This window comes from Rhineura floridana, chromosome 1, assembly GCF_030035675.1.
Source record: "Rhineura floridana isolate rRhiFlo1 chromosome 1, rRhiFlo1.hap2, whole genome shotgun sequence".
In the NCBI taxonomy this organism is placed as follows: Eukaryota; Metazoa; Chordata; class Lepidosauria; order Squamata; family Rhineuridae; genus Rhineura; species Rhineura floridana.
This window is the reverse complement of record NC_084480.1, coordinates 97,509,532-97,525,951: the sequence shown is the minus strand read 5'-3', so window position 1 is coordinate 97,525,951 and position 16,420 is coordinate 97,509,532. Positions and strand designations below refer to the sequence as shown.

The window sequence follows — 16,420 nt, the reverse complement described above, 5'->3', positions numbered from 1 at the left end:
CCATCTCATCAGAATCTGTTAGGTCCAATAATTTCAATAGCCATTATTCCATTATCCCTATTAATTCCATCTTCCATCTTCAATAGTCCTATTAAGTCCAGTAATTTCAGTGTCCAATCTTCCATTATCAGTATTCCATAATAATCTTGCTGTCATAGCCATAGTCATATAATAAGAGTCTGATGGGAATTTCCTCTATCCCAAATATTTTCTTGCCATCAATTCTGAATAAGTTGCTGAAATATTGTTGTAAAGTCATATCTGTGTTCTTCTTTTTTACAAAATGCACTGGCTCATCTCTTGAGAGTTTTTCCATTGTCACATGGCTGCAGTTAATTCCATAGATTTTCTCTATATCAAGCTCCATCACGTCATTCCAGTCCAGAAGATTATCCAAGCCATTGATAACTTTATCTCTAATATCTTCATTAATTTCTTCAGAGATAACGTTAAATTCCAAACAGTAGATTTTATTTCTAATATCCATAAACTCCAGATCTTTTTCCAATTCCACATTTGTTCCAATCTCCAGGGCTTGTATCTTCCCTTTATTTTTTCTTTTCTCATCTCTGATCTCATTCTCCTCTCTCACAGGATCCCCTATTTCTTTAAGCTCCTGCGTCATTTTGCTCAGTTCAATTTTCAGCTCCTTACTACCCTGTCGCAGGGTTTGTTTCGTTATCTCAATCTCATCCATTATTTTCTGAAACATAATTACTTCCAGATTCTCAGCCACTTTCTTGATTGCCATTTTTAAAACCACGAAAACAAAACAAAACAAAAATAAAGAAGAACCACTTCTTATTTCAGCAACAATTGAGTTAATATTCCAGGCTTGATGACATCACAGTATAAACAGAGCAGCCTGCCTTATCTCTCTATGTTCAAGAATACAAAACAAATTTAGTTCCCAGCATCAAAACAGTTAGCGGCGTCGTGAAGAAGCAGATTCGTCAAAATAAAATAGACCAAAAAGAGAATAGTCCCAGACAATATAATGTTCCTTGGAATAGAAATCCCTCTTCTGTTTATATCTTTAGAATGCACTTCCAGGACAGCTTTTTGCAATAGAAACAGAGATAAGCTGTTAATTTCGTGAATAACAGAGAAGAGTTATAGCTCACCCAGAAGCTCTTTAAAGCTGATTAATTTGACAAATCTCTTTTTGCTGCAACAATTTAAATCAAGTAAAAAAAATAATAGAAAGAAGGGTGCTTGCCTGTTAGTCTGTTTTCTCTTTGAAGAAAAGATAAACGTATCGCATTAAACAGATAGAGCTTGTTCGGAAGTCCGTCCGGCATTGCTGGCTGGACCTTTTCTCATAAATTAATGAAATCCAGTCCTCCCAACAAAAACAGGCTTTTGAGGTTGATCTCTACGTTTCTCCCTGCCTGGGAGAAATTTCATCAGTCAAAATAAAAAATGTTCTGACTGATTTATATCTGAATAAGCTTCTTTTGAGGCGGGAGCCCGTCTCAAAAGCAGGCACAAGCGAAGTCACCCTTCCCGGAAGTCACACCAAGTTCATTTCAGAGGCTAATCAATACTGTGTTGCGAGGCATGTCAGATTTTGCAGTGGCCTATATCGATGACATGGCCATTTTTAGCAAGTCGGTGCCTGAGCATGTCCAACACCTGACAACAGTATTGGAGGCCTTAAGAAAAGCAGGCCTCACAATAAAAGCTAAGAAATGCCAGTTTGGACTAAAGGAAGTAATCTATTTAGGACATAAGGTGGGGAGTGGGAAAATCACCCCCTTATGGAGCAAGGTGGAGGCAATACAAGCGTGGCCGATCCCCTTAACCAAAAAACAAGTAAGGGCATTTCTGGGTGTGGCTGGTTTTTATAGGAAGTTTGTGAGAAATTTTGGGGAAATAGCAACCCCCTTGCATGAATTGACCAAGAAGAAGTGTTCTGAGCGTGTGGTATGGACGGATGAATGTCAGAAGGCTTTTGATCTGCTGAAGCAAGCCTTGTGCCAAGGACCCATATTAATAGCACCAGACTATGAGCAACCATTCATCGTGGCTACAGATGCATCAGACCTCGCGCTGGGAGTCGTCTTGCTGCAGGAGAGAGAAGACACCAGACATCCAGTGGCGTATCTGAGTCGCAAGCTGACGCCGAGGGAGAAAAACTATTCGTCGGTCCAGAAGGAGTGCCTAGCGGTCGTGTGGGGACTGAACAAGTTGCGCCCATATGTGTGGGGACGAAGATTCACAGTGACTACGGATCATCGGGCCTTGTTATGGTTGCAGACTATGAAAAACCATAACACTATGCTGCAGAGGTGGTCCTGGGCCCTACAGGACTATCAAGTGGACTTCCAGTTCATCAAAGGCAAGGACAATGTACTGGCCGATGGACTTTCCAGGCAAGTGGCTGGGACTGCAGTGATGTGACCAGACAGAGGAACAAAGAAAGACATTTTCCCCATAGAGACTTTTATTTGTTAACGCGACGTATAAATCCTGGAACAGGAATAATACTCTGCTGTTGTTTAAGGGTGGGGAAATGTGATGTTCCTATATTAATGTATATATGGTAAGTGTTGTTGTTTTAGAAGATACATGGTAAGTGGAGTGAAAGAGGGGGAGTGAATGGGCAGTAGAATGCGAGATGATTGGCTGAGTGTTTAAAATGGCTGAATGTATAAAAGGAAGAGTGAGAGTGGAATCTGGGGGGAGAAGAGAAAGAGTGGATTGCTTGGTGGGGTTTGAGAGAGTTGTTTGCCAGGAGAGCGTGAAGAAGGAGGGAGGTGGAGTTCGGATTAGTATTGAGTAAAACCATATGCTTATGTGCCTTAAGAAGAAATCTTGTTAATCTTGTTAGCTTTGTTATCTGTAATAAATACTTAATTTGGTTTACCATAGGCCTGATCCTTGGCTGGGGTTTCACAGACCAGAAGGGAGGGTAAGGTAATGACCAAGGCTGAAGGGGAACTGTAACAAATGGTGGCAGCGGTGAAGAGAATAACAATACCAGTATTCAGAGTCTCTGGGAATACTAGTATTGGGACGTTACTGGTGGTTGCCTAGCAGGGGAATCTGTTGAGATCTGTGCTAGAGCGGGGAGAGAAATCATAAGAGAGAGCGGTCCGGACTGGTGGAGTCCCTGGTGGTGCCTAGAGACAGGCAGTAACCACGAGCAGGTAGGAACCTGACAGGGAGAGCCAGGGAAGGACGCGTCACAGCCACCAACTTGGATAGCTTTAAAAGAGGTTTAGACAAATTCATGGAGGAAAAGGCTATCAATGGCTACTAGCCATGATGGTTATGCTCTGCCTCCATGGTTGGAAGCAGTATGTTTCCAAACACCAGTTGCTGAAAAGCACAGGAAGAGACTTTGCTCTTGTGCTCAGGTCCTGCTTGTGGGCTTCCCATGGGTGTCTGGTTGGCCATTGTAAGAACAGGATGCTGGACTAGATAGCCCATTGACCTGATCCAGGTAGATCTCCTTGTGTTCTTATGGTCCAGAAACTTCACATCTTTCAGAATTCAACTACTTGTCTGTAGATATGTGTAAGCCTCATTAAAACATAGCACCTATTTTGAAAATATCTCCATTGGCTGCCTGTTTGTTTATGCACCCAATTCAAGGTGCTGGACTTGACCTTTAAGGCCCTAAATCAGGGTTGGGGAAGCTGTAGTTCCCAATGGTTAGGGATGATGAGAGTTGTAGTCCAAAATCTGGAGGGCCATCCCTGCCCTAATTGATGTGGATCCTGAACATCTAAGGGTGTTCCTTCTCCCATTTGAGCCTACACCCCGCCTTGAGACATTAAAATCTGCCAGTGCAGCCCTATTCTGTGTAACATTAATTGTAGATGCTAAACAGGCCTCAACAAGAAGCAAGGCTGTGTGGTTCCTGTTCTGTGTTGCTCTTTTGCCTTGGAGGTCCAGCAGGCGTAGTCTCTCTCCCCTCGTTTTGGAGTAGTGTGGGAACAACTGGAGTATACAGCTTTTTTTCTTGCTATGCATTTAGGGATTAGATTAAGCAAATTATTTCTCTATGTTGTGTTTTTGCCTATTGAACATCCTGTTTTTATTATTTTGAGATTTACCTTTTAGACTTGGTGTTGTTTTAATTTTATTTTATTTATTTATTTATTATTTGATTTATATCCCGCCCTTCCTCCCAGCAGGAGCCCAGGGCAGCAAAAAGAAGTGTTAAAAACACTTTTTTGTTGTTGTTATGTGCCTCAAAGTAGACTACGACTTATGGCGACCCTATGAATCAGTGACCTCCAAGAGCATCTGTCATGAACCACCCTGTTCAGATCTTGTAAGTTCAGGTCTGTGGCTTCCTTTATGGAATCAGTCCATCTCTAGTTTGGCCTTCCTCTTTTTCTGCTCCCTTCTGTTTTTCCCAGCATTATTATATTTTCTAATGAATCATGTCTTCTCATTATGTGTCCAAAGTATGATAACCTCAGTTTCATCATTTTAGCTTCTAGTGATAGTTTTGGTTTAATCTGTTCTAACACCCAATTATTTGTCTTTTTTGCAGTCCATGGTATCTGCAAAGCTCTTCTCCAACACCACATTTCAAATGAGTTGATTTTTCTCTTATCCACCTTTTTCACTGTCCAACTTTCACATCCATACATAGAGATTGGAAATACCATGGTCTGAATGATCCTGACTTTAGTGTTCAGTGATACATCTTTACATTTGAGGACATTTTCTAGTTCTCTCACAGCTGCTCTCCCCAGTCCTAGCCTTCTTCTGATTTCTTGACTATGGTCTCCATTTTGGTTAATGATTGTGCCAAGGTATTGATAATCCTTGACAAGTCCAATGTCCTCATTGTCAACTGTAAAGTTACATAAATCTTCTGTTGTCATTACTGTAGTCTTCTTGACGTTCAGCTGTAGTCCTGCTTTTGTGCTTTCCTCTTTAACTTTCATCAGCATTCGTTTCAAATCATTACTGGTTTCTGCTAGTAGTATGGTATCGTCTGCATATCTTAAATTATTGATATTTCTCCCTCCAATTTTTACACCTCCTTCATCTTGGTCCAATCCTGCTTTCCGTATGATATGTTCTGCGTACAGATTAAATAAATAGGGTGATAAAATACACCCCTGTCTCACACCCTTTCTGATGGGGAACCAATCGGTTTCTCCATATTCTGTCCTTACAGTAGTCTCTTGTGCAGAGTATAGGTTGCGCATCAGGACAATCAGATGCTGTGGCAACCGCATTTCTTTTAAAGCATTCCATAGTTTTTCATGATCTACACAGTCAAAGGCTTTGCTGTAATCTATAAAGCACAGGGTGATTTTCTTCTGAAATTCCTTGGTCCATTCCATTATCCAACGTATGTTTGCGATATAATCTCTGGTACCTCTTCCCTTTCTAAATCCAGCTTGGACATCTGGCATTTCTCGCTCCATATATGGTAAGAGCCTTTGTTGTAGAATCTTGAGCATTACTTTACTTGCATGGGATATTAAGGCAATCATTCAATAATTACTGCATTCCCTGGGATCCCCTTTCTTTGGAATTGGGATGTATATGGAATGCTTCCAGTCTGTGGGCCACTGTTTAGTTTTTGATATTTCTTGACAGATTTTTGTCAAAATTTGGACTGATTCAGTCTCAGGAGCTTGTAGCAACTCTATTGGTATGACATCTGTTCCTGGTGATTTGTTTCTTCCAAGTATTTTAAGAGCAGCTTTCACCTCACATTCTAAAATTTCTGGTTCTTCATCATACGGTTCCTCCGTGAATGAATCTGTCATCCTGGCATGTCTTTTGTAGAGTTCTTCAGTATATTGCTTCCATCTTCCTTTTATTTCATCTTGGTCAGTCTGTGTGTTCCCCTGTTGATTATTCAACATCCCTACTCTGGGTTTAAATTTCCCTTTCATTTCTCTAATCTTTTGGAACAGGGCTCTTGTTCTACCCTTTTTGTTGTCCTCTTCTATTTCTATACAGTAACTATTGTAATAGTTCTCTTTGTCCCTACGTACTAGTCGCTGTATTGTTGCATTTAAGGTTCTGACTGTGTTTCTATCTCCTTTTGCTTTTGCTTTCTTTCTTTCTTTAACCATTTGAAGAGTTTCTTCAGTCATCCATTAAGGTCTTTCTCTCATAAAAACAGACCTTAAGATACATTAAAACAAAACAATGTTAAAAACATTTTTAAAAGCTTTAAAAACATCTTTATAAAAAGGGTTAAAAACGTTATTGAAAAACCACATATTAACAAGTAATTCTAGCACAGATGCAGACTGGGATAGGTCTCAACTTAAAAGGCTTGTTGAAAGAGGAAAGTCTTCAAAAGGCACCAAAAAGATAGCAGAGATGGTGCCTGTCTAATATTCAATATTATTTTACGGTAATACCACCTTGGAAGCCACTATGGCTGAAAGGTGGTCTATAAATATAGTAAATAAATGAATAACTCAATAACCTTGTAGTGATAGAAAGGGATGTTTTCTCCTTTCATATTACCTTCTTATCCTAGCCCCCATTATCTTGAATTTGGCTGGGTGAAAAGCATAATGGACAAGATACCCTTAATATTTTAGCAATATGTTATTTTTACTACAGCTCCTGGGATCACTAACTCATACAATTTAGATCAGCTCCAGAATTGCTGGGAACAAACTCAGTAATCAGCAGAAAGCTGGTCTCAAGAGCAGCTAAGACAAAAATAAATTTTGTGGGCTCCTTTCCACACTATGCGACAGGCTTTTTGAATCCTCCTTTGGGGATTTTATTTCTTCAAAGTCTCCAAAGCAAAGGTTATTCATTCATTGGCGATCATTCGTGGCCAAGTAAGATTGTCTTCCATGATAAGGTCTTTAACGGTGGGTCCATAAGTGACTGGAGGCCAATTCTGGATCCACACAGCCTCCCACAGTGAGGACATAGGTTTCCAGATGGAAGATGGTCATGATGAGGATTTGCTTGATATGCCTTCTGCTTAGCTCGTTTGTCCCTTTCGCCCTGTACTCGTGCTTCTTCAAAGTCCATAGCACCTTTGATAACAGCCGACCTCCAACTGGGACGCTCATGGGCCAAGGCTTCCCAGTTCTTGATGCTTATGTTACATTTTTTTTAGATTAGCTTTGAGAACATCTTTAAACCACTTTTGCTGTCCACCGATATTCCCTTTTCTATCCTTAAGTTGGGAGTAAAGTAGCTGCTTTGGAAGACGGTGATCAGGCATTCGAACAACATGGCCGGTCCAGCGAAGTTGATGTTGGAGGATCATTGTTTCAGCACTGGTGGTCTTTGCTTCTTCCAGTAAGCTAACATTAGTCCGCCTATCTTCCCAAGTAATTTGCAGAATTTTCCGGAGGCAGCGTTGATGGAATCTTTCAAGAAGTTGGGAGTGGCATTCATAGATGGTCCATGTTTCACAGGCATACAGTAAGGTTGGTAGTACAATGGCTTTGTAAATAAGCATTTTGGTCTCCCTGTGAATATCCCGATCCTCGAACACTCTACGCTTCATTCGGGAGAATGCGGCACTTGCAGAGCTCAGATGATGCTGAATTTAGCGTCGATATCAGCTTTTACAGAGAGATGGCTGCCAAGATAAGAAAAGTGATCGACATTCTCCAGCGTTGCACCATTAAGCTGGATTGATGGTACTACAGAGGGATTGGTTCGCACTTGCTGATGAAGCACTTTGGGTTTTTTGATGTTAAGCGAGAGGCCAAGCTTTTCATATGCTTCTGCAAAGACATTTAGGATAGTTTGAAGAACTTCCTCTGAATGTGCGGAGACTACATTATCATCAGCATATTGAAGTTCTATGACAGAGGTAATTACCTTACTTTTTGCTTTCAGCCTACTGAGATTAAAAAGCTTTCCATCTGTTCGATATGTGATTTCCACACCGGTGGGAAGTTTCCCCTCAACAAGGTGTAGAATCATGGCGATAAATATAGCAAATAAGGTCAGAGCAATGACACATCCCTGTTTGACGCCTGATCCCACTTTGAATGGATCACTTTGAGAGCTATTGTTATCCAAAATTGCTGCCGTCATGTTGTCATGGAGGAGTCGCAAAATATTCACAAATTTATCCAATTTTCAGAAGGATGGTCCAGAGAGCAGTTCGACTTACAGTATCAAAGGCCTTAGTCAGATCAATAAACGCCATATACAGAGGACGGTTTTGCTCCCTGCATTTTTCTTGAAGCTGTCGTGCAGTGAAGTTCATGTTCACTGTCCCCCTGGAAGGGCGGAAAGCATTTTGGGATTCAGGGAGGATGTCTTCTGAGATAGGTAGGAGGCGATTTGCGAGGATCCTTGCAAGGATTTTACCTGCTGTAGCAAGAAGAGAGATGCCTCGGTAGTTCCCACAATCTGTTCTATCACCCTTCTTGAAAAGAGTGATAATTATGGCATCCCTAAAGTCTTCCGGGATCTCCTCCCTCATCCAGATTTTTTTGATGAGCTTATGAAGTTGTGTAAATTCAGGCCCACCTTCCTTAAAGACTTCAGCAGGAATCCCATCAGGTCCACTAGCTTTGTTATTCTTCATTTGATTAATGGCTTTACTGACTTCATCCAAATTAGGGGATACTGCAAGCTCATCTCTAATTTGTTGTTGTGGGATTTGCGAGAACACCTCATCAGCCACAATAGAGTTATGATTAAGGAGGTCGTGGTAATGCTCTTTCCAACGCAGAGCAATAGACTTTGTCCTTTAGAAGTTTGGTACCATCTATTGAACGTAAGGGATTTGTACCATAATTTGTTGGACCATAGATGGCCTTTGTGGCATTAAAAAAGCCCCGTGCATCATGAGCATCTGCAAAATGCTGGATTTCTTGAGTTTTCTTTATCCACGAAGCATTCTTAAGTTCTCTAGTTCTTCTTTGGACCTCAGCCTTTGCATTGGCATAGATTTTTTTTCTTAGCAGCACAGTTAATGTCTTTCTGCCATATCTGGAAGGCTTTCCTTTTCTTGTCAATGATATGTTCAATCTCACTATGATTCTCATCAAACCAGTCCTGATGTTTCTTAGTTTGGTATCCAATAGTTTGTTCACATGCTGCAATAATGAAAGTCTTCAGTTTAATCCAGTGTTCCTCAACAATCAGGGAGTTCCGTAGGTAGATGTTTCTTGAGAGTTGTTTGAAAGCAAGCTCGCTTAATAGGATCTTGAAGAGCGTGGATGTTCATTTTACGCCTTGGGTTTTTTCGGTGATCTGTCCAGCAGTCATTGGCACTCGTCATGGCCCTAGTGAGGAGTACATCACGACAATCTCTGGCACGGACAATTACGTAATCCAGGAGATACCAGTGCTTCAACCGAGGGTGCTTCCATGATGTTTTAAATTTATCTTTCTGGCGAAAGAGTGTGTTTGTGATAACAAGATTATGCTCTGCACATTTAGTCAGAAGTAGAATTCCATTCAGGTTGCTATTGCCGACTCCTTCTCTCCCAATGGTTTCTGGCCATAAATAGAAATCACGCCCAACTCTTGCATTGAAATCACCCAGGAGGATAATTTTATCCTCCTTAGGTATCTCTGATAAGATGGTGTCCAGCTGGGTATAAAAATTTTCCTTGATGTCTTCATCAGCATCTAATGTTGGTGCATAAGCACTTGGAATAGTTGCCTGCTGGTTTTTGGTGAGTTTTAACCGCAGAGTTGAGAGTCGTTCATTAATGCCAGTAGGAACTTCTGACAAGAGCTTCACAAGATCATTTTTAATAGCAAAGCCTACTCCATTTATTCGGCGTTCTTGTTCAGGCAGTCCTTTCCAGAAGAAGGTATAACCTCCTTTTTCTTCCTTCAATTGTCCCTCTCCTGCTCTTAGAGTTTCTTGGAGTGCTGCTATGTCAATATTAAAACGTCTCAACTCCCTTGTGATGATGGCAGTCCTGCATTCAGGATGTTCACTATCTGTATTGTCCAGCAATGTCCGTATATTCCACGTTCCAACGTTCATTTGTCTTTTGTGACTGCTAAGTGGTGACCCCACTGGACGCAGTGATCCAGTCAGGGAGAGAGAAGAGGCAGACTATGTTTAGGACACCTTTTCTAGCCCCCTCCCCATATGGATCCATATCAGTGGATCCTGAATAGGACTGCTCACTTGTGGATACAGCTGCCAAACTACTCAACTGCCTTGGTCCTTGAGCCAGGATGACTGAGTCTGTATCCACTGCCCATGTGCTGGTCCATGACTAGGGGATTCTGGATTTCATAGTCCTGCCCCCATTGCCATTCACCGATCGCCATGGGACTTTTGGTTTGGTTTGGTTTGGTTTGGTTGGAAGATGCCTGTGCATGAATTTGTTTTATGTGGGGAGATCGGTGCACGATGATCAACAGACAATCTTGACAGAAAAAGGCTTTGATCCAGTGGCATGGATACCACAACAATTGGAAGTCTTTTATCTGCTGCAGACTTTATCCGCCTTCACAGCCGTTGTAACATACACATTGTTATCCTCTGCCTGTTCTGCCGTTGAGGACTTTCTTGGATTGTTCTTTGTCTGGTTCCTCTCCCTTGACCTTACCGCCATCGCAGTATCACTCACAGGGTTCATTGGAACACACAAGACCACTCACCACTGCAGGGTGACTATGTGGTAAATGCAAGCGGAGGTATCTGGGGAAATAGCCCTGCTGAGTAGGCATTAAGAGATGCCAGACCCTCCCTTCAAGACCCTGATTATATTGAGGCCCTTTCAGAGTGAGTCACAGTAGTCCTTTGATGCATCTACACACAGCATGCAAAACAGCAACACAGAACAGGAATCACACAGAATGTTTTCTACCACATTTATTTTTTTTTACAATAATTTTTATTCAAATTTTCATAAAACATAGAAAACAAAATCATAAAACATTCAAAGACAAAAAACAAAACAAAACAAAAATGATTAAACAAAAAAATAAAATGTTGACTTCCCATTTGTCACATATCAAATCAGTTATAGGTCTACAATATATAACAATCCTGTCTCTTAAATCATATTATAAAATCACTTTCCTCCAGTAGTTATCTTAATTAATCATCAAATCTCATAAACATTACTTTATTCTTTCCACAAAAAGTCAAAGAGAGGTTTCAATTCTTTAAGAAATATATCTATCAATTTTTCTCCAAATAAACATGTCAATTAATCCATCTCGTTAATAATTATAATAATCTTATTGTCATAACCATAGTCCAAATAAACATTTCGATTAATCCATCTCATCAGAATCTGTTAGGTCCAATAATTTCAATAGCCATTATTCCATTATCCCTATTAGTTCCATCTTCCATCTTCAATAGTCCTGTTAAGTCCAGTAATTTCAGTGTCCAATCTTCCATTATCAGTATTCCATAATAATCTTGCTGTTGTAGCCATAGTCATATAATAAGAGTCTGATGGGAATTTCCTCTATCCCAAATATTTTCTTGCCATCCATTCTGAATAAGTTGCTGAAATACTGTTGTAAAGTCATATCTGTGTTCTTCTTTTTTACAAAATGCACTGGCTCATCTCTTAAGAGTTTTTCCATTGTCACATGGCTGCAGTTAATTCCATAGATTTTCTCTATATCAAGCTCCATCACATCATTCCAGTCCAGAAGATTATCCAAGCCATTGATAACTTTATCTCTAATATCTTCATTAATTTCTTCAGAGATAACGTTAAATTCCAAACAGTAGATTTTATTTCTAATATCCATAAACTCCAGATCTTTTTCCAATTCCACATTTGTTCCAATCTCCAGGGCTTGTATCTTCCCTTTATTTTTTCTTTTCTCATCTCTGATCTCATTCTCCTCTCTCACAGGATCCCCTATTTCTTTAAGCTCCTGCGTCATTTTGCTCAGTTCAATTTTCAGCTCCTTACTACCCTGTCGCAGGGTTTGTTTCGTTATCTCAATCTCATCCATTATTTTCTGAAACATAATTACTTCCAGATTCTCAGCCACTTTCTTGATTGCCATTTTTAAAACCACGAAAACAAAGCAAAATAAAAATAAAGAAGAACCACTTCTTATTTCAGCAACAATTGGGTTAATATTCCAGGCTTGATGACATCACAGTATAAACAGAGCAACCTGCCTTATCTCTCTATGTTCGAGAATGCAAAATAAATTTAGTTCCCAGCATCAAAACAGTTAGTGGCGTCGTGAAGAAGCAGATTCGTCAAAATAAAATAGACCAAAAAGAGAATAGTCCCAGACAATATAATATTCCTCGGAATAGAAATCAGGAATAGAAATCCCTCTTCTGTTTATTATCTTTAGAATGCACTTCCAGGACAGCTTTTTGCGACAGAAACAGAGATAAGCTGTTAATTTCGTGAATAACAGAGAAGAGCTATATCTCACCCAGAAGTTGTCCAAAGCCGATCAATCTGACAAATCTCCTTTTGCTGCAACAATTTAAACCAAGTAAAAAAAATAATAGAAAGAAGGGTGCTTGCCTGTTAGTCCGTTCTCTCTTTGAAGAAAAGATAAACGTATCGCTTAAGCAGATAGAGCTTGTTAGGAAGTCCGTCCGGCATTGTTGGCTGGACCTTATCTCATAAATTAATGAAATCCAGTCCTCCCAACAAAAACAGGCTTTTGAGGTTGATCTCTACGTTTCTCCCTGCCCGGGAGAAATTTCATCAGTCAAAAAAAATATGTTCTGACTGATTTATATCTGAATAAGCTTCTTTTGAGGCGGGAGCCCGTCCCAAAAGCAGGCACAAGCGAAGTCACCCTTCCCAGAAGTCTCTACCACATTTATTTTAAAAACAATTCTCAAAGCAAATCATGTGGGACAATTGTACCCAGCTCCAAGCCAGCCCAAAATTTCCAACCAGTCCAAAATGAGACAATCAGTAACATTTCTGACTGAAGACTCCTCAGCAGTAAATTCTTAGATTTGCCTTCTTGGAAAAATGGTTGTTCTAATATAGGAAACAACTGACCCTAAACAACTGAGGTCAGCCGCAACCACCTCAGATTTATTTCTCTCTTATTATTAATTAATTAATTAAAATTTATATCCCACCTTCTTCCTGAAGGAGCCCAGGTTGGCATACACATCAGCAAACAATTTAACAACAAGCTTCTGTCTGAGCTTCTGTTGAGCACGCTTCTTGTCAATGGAGTAAGAAATTGCCTAAGAACTGATGGTGCCTTAGGCAAATTAAAATGTCACTACCAGCCACTTTGTGTCTTTTTCAATGCTGAAGAACAGGGTGGATACTTTTTCAGACCAAAGGCCACATTCCCTTCTGCACACCATCATCATCATCTTAAATTTATATCCTACCATTCCTCCAAAAAAGGAGCCCAGGGTGGCAAACAAATGAGAAAACAATAAAAACAGTTGCGGTACAGATGCAGACTGGTGGCACGGGGCCAGAGGCAAAAGTGGTCAGAGCAGCAAGTGTGAACTACATGATGGATGTCCCTTTGTACAGTAGGCCAGTTTCCACACACACTCACCTCCCCCATATCCTCCATTTGTGGACGCCGGAGGCATTATCAGAGTTCAGGGACATTGTCCAGCCAGGCAAAAACACTCAGCATGTGAAGTAGGGTTAGTCTAGTGTGTGGCTGGGAAGGTGATGTGACCTGGGAAGAGTCCTGAGGGCCTGATAGAGAGGCCTGGAGAGCCACATTCAGCCCATGGGCTTGAGGTTCTCACCGCTGCTAGAAGGCATTAACAATAGCACATTCTATGATCAAGCATTTGCTGGGATACTATTTGTAATTTGTTTTAATTTTAATGCCTGTCACAGCCTCGTGTACACCCAGGTACTTGATGGAGCCCAGCTTTGGATCATGTTTCTTGAAAAGTGGGGGATATCATCCAGCAGCTAAGTTATTAAGCTGTCTTATTCACCACTGCAAAAGTATAGTTAGTGATCCTCACTCCAAGATGTAAGCTCACACAGCTGGACTAGCAGCATTTAAAGCTTGTGTGGGAACCCTTTTTTTTGTTGAATTTGCTGGGGAGTAGGAGTGGGTGACAGAAGAGAAGATCAACCAGTCTGGAAACAAAAGGTGCTTTGCCATCAAGGCAGCAAAATTAAATCTCCTCCAGCTATAGCCTCAGCATCAGCCAGAGGAGGAAATTATGTGCTTGTTTTAAATCTTCCACTGAAATTAATTTCCTGCAAATTTGATCAGGAGTGGGGTATTGACAGGTAGAGGATGTGTTCTATTATTAGGATGATATGCAACTTTCCTAGATGAAACTAATGTGAAAGAAGTGTACGTTATATGAAAAATAAAGTTCACTCTTAGGTTTCATGATTAAAAATTATATCTAAATGTGTATATATTTGTGCATATAATTTAACAGGGTTTGAACCATTTCATGTGAAAAAAGTCAGTATCTTAATCTCTCCCATTTTCCTTCCATATGGGAGATACTGCTCTTCTGGACAATTATGTGAATCACAAGCAAATAATCTTGTTACTGTAGCAACTCTTCAAGCCTGCAACTGTTGGCTGGGGCTGTTTAGAGTTGTAGTCCAAACATCTGGAGGCCACTAGGTTGGCAAAGATTGCCTTAATATGATGGGTATTATGTTTTAGCAGCTGATCTTTGAATGTTCTTTTGTCAGTGTTGTATTCCTACTTTTATTTTGCCATATGGCACTTACTCCGATTTAATATATAAACCACTGCAAAACGGATACACTTCAGTATCTCCAGTTCCAACTGATCATGATTTTTTTGGTAATGTGTTTATTGAATTTTAAGCATAATTTAATACAGAACAAGAATTTAACATTAATAAGTAACTAAACAGTAGAACAGTGAAGCACTTCAAATACATGTATAGTCAAGTAATAATCAGGGTTGGTAAGCATAAGTAAAATAACTAATATTCTGTTTTGTTTTCTAGGAATCATCCCAGTACAGATCACCACATTTGACCATGAGAGGCTGGGGGACACATTCACTATCATCACTTTGACTGACATATACAATAAAGCAATATCATATTTCATAAAATGTATCGGCTCCTGATCCTTGTCTCCATGACCTTAAGCTGTGAGTTTCTCCATAAGTGTTAACTTCCACACTTCTTGATACAATCTGTGTATCATTTGAGGATCAAGCATTTTCCACGTAAAGGCTATTACCATGCAGGCAGCTATGAGGAGAAAGCTTGTTAAATTTTTATATACTACAGTATTGTTACAGTTGTCCAATATGAACAATAGAGCCATTAAAGGATCAGTTGAAGGCCTTGATCAGTAATTTTATTAATCTCTTGAAAGTCAGTTTGCCAAAAGGGAACAATCTTTAAGCAGGACCACACATGTGGAAAAATGCACCTCTCTTCTCACACCCCTTCCAACACAGTGGGGAAAGCGTTGCATTAATCCTATGCAGGATGTGGAGAGTGAGATACCAGCGGAAAGCCAGTTTCAATGTGTATTCTCACACCCTTGCAAAGACTGATTTATATGGTACAGGCAGGCCCCGCTTATACGGCAGGTTCCATTCCGGACTGCTGCTGTAAAGCGGAAATCGCTGTAAAGCGGAACCCATTGACGATAATGGGGCGCGTCATGCGAAAATGACATCAAAATGGCACGCGACGTTAAAAAACCGCCGTAAAAGCGGAACAAGCGCCTTAATGTGGGGACTTTCCCTAATTGAAAGCCGCCACATTAGCGAATTGCTGTAAAGCGAATCGCTGTAAAGCGGGCCCCTACTGTATTCTATTCCACATGCCATTCAAAGAAGAATCATTAATGTCCCCAATAGTGAAATCTTGTTTTCTGGGAGCAAGGGCCCAAAGTGGGCGGGATTATATCCCTACTGCACATACGGGAAACCTGTGGCCCTACAGAAGTTGGATTATGCCAGCAGTGTGGAATTTGATTTGGCTGGCAGGCCAGATCCTTATCTCCCCTACTCCTCGTGGACCAAATCAGACAGGTGGGTGAAGCCACCCATCTGACAATCACCTGATGTCAGGATTTTGAAGCACCACACATGGCTTGCTTTGAAGTCAACAAGTTTGAAGGGTGGTGACTTTAGGACTGCAGAGTTTGGCTATGCAATTGGTTTTGCCAGGGGGAACTTAGTCATGCAGCTGATCCTGCCACAATTCCACCTGCCCCACACCTGATGTCACCTATGACTTCAATTATGGAACAGGTGGGCATGGTTTGGTGGAAAGGGCCTCATGGGCCAAACTGAGACCCATGCTAGGCCTATGGCCAGCAGGCCGAAGGTTCCCCACCTCTACACTATCCTTCCATCATCCTTGACCATTGGCCATACTGGCTGGGGCCAATGAAAGTTGGAGTCCAATAACAGGGGAGGGCACAAATCACAGGTTCCCCATTCCTGGCCTAGTGCCTTTACAGCCCTTGGGCAACAGCAGCAAAAAGGCTGTCATTCTTCCTTCTAACGAGGAAGGGCAAAATGCCCTCTCCCCATGAATAGGAAAGTGGAACAAACGCCAGGC

At 40.8% G+C, this 16,420-nt stretch overlaps 1 protein-coding gene across 1 annotated transcript in view; it reads right to left on the bottom strand.

The window, feature by feature from the left end:
* Positions 1–16,420, bottom strand: part of FRMD3 (FERM domain containing 3) — a 240,238-nt gene that overhangs the window by 223,141 nt on the left and 677 nt on the right. The gene's annotated exons all lie outside the window — the stretch shown is intronic.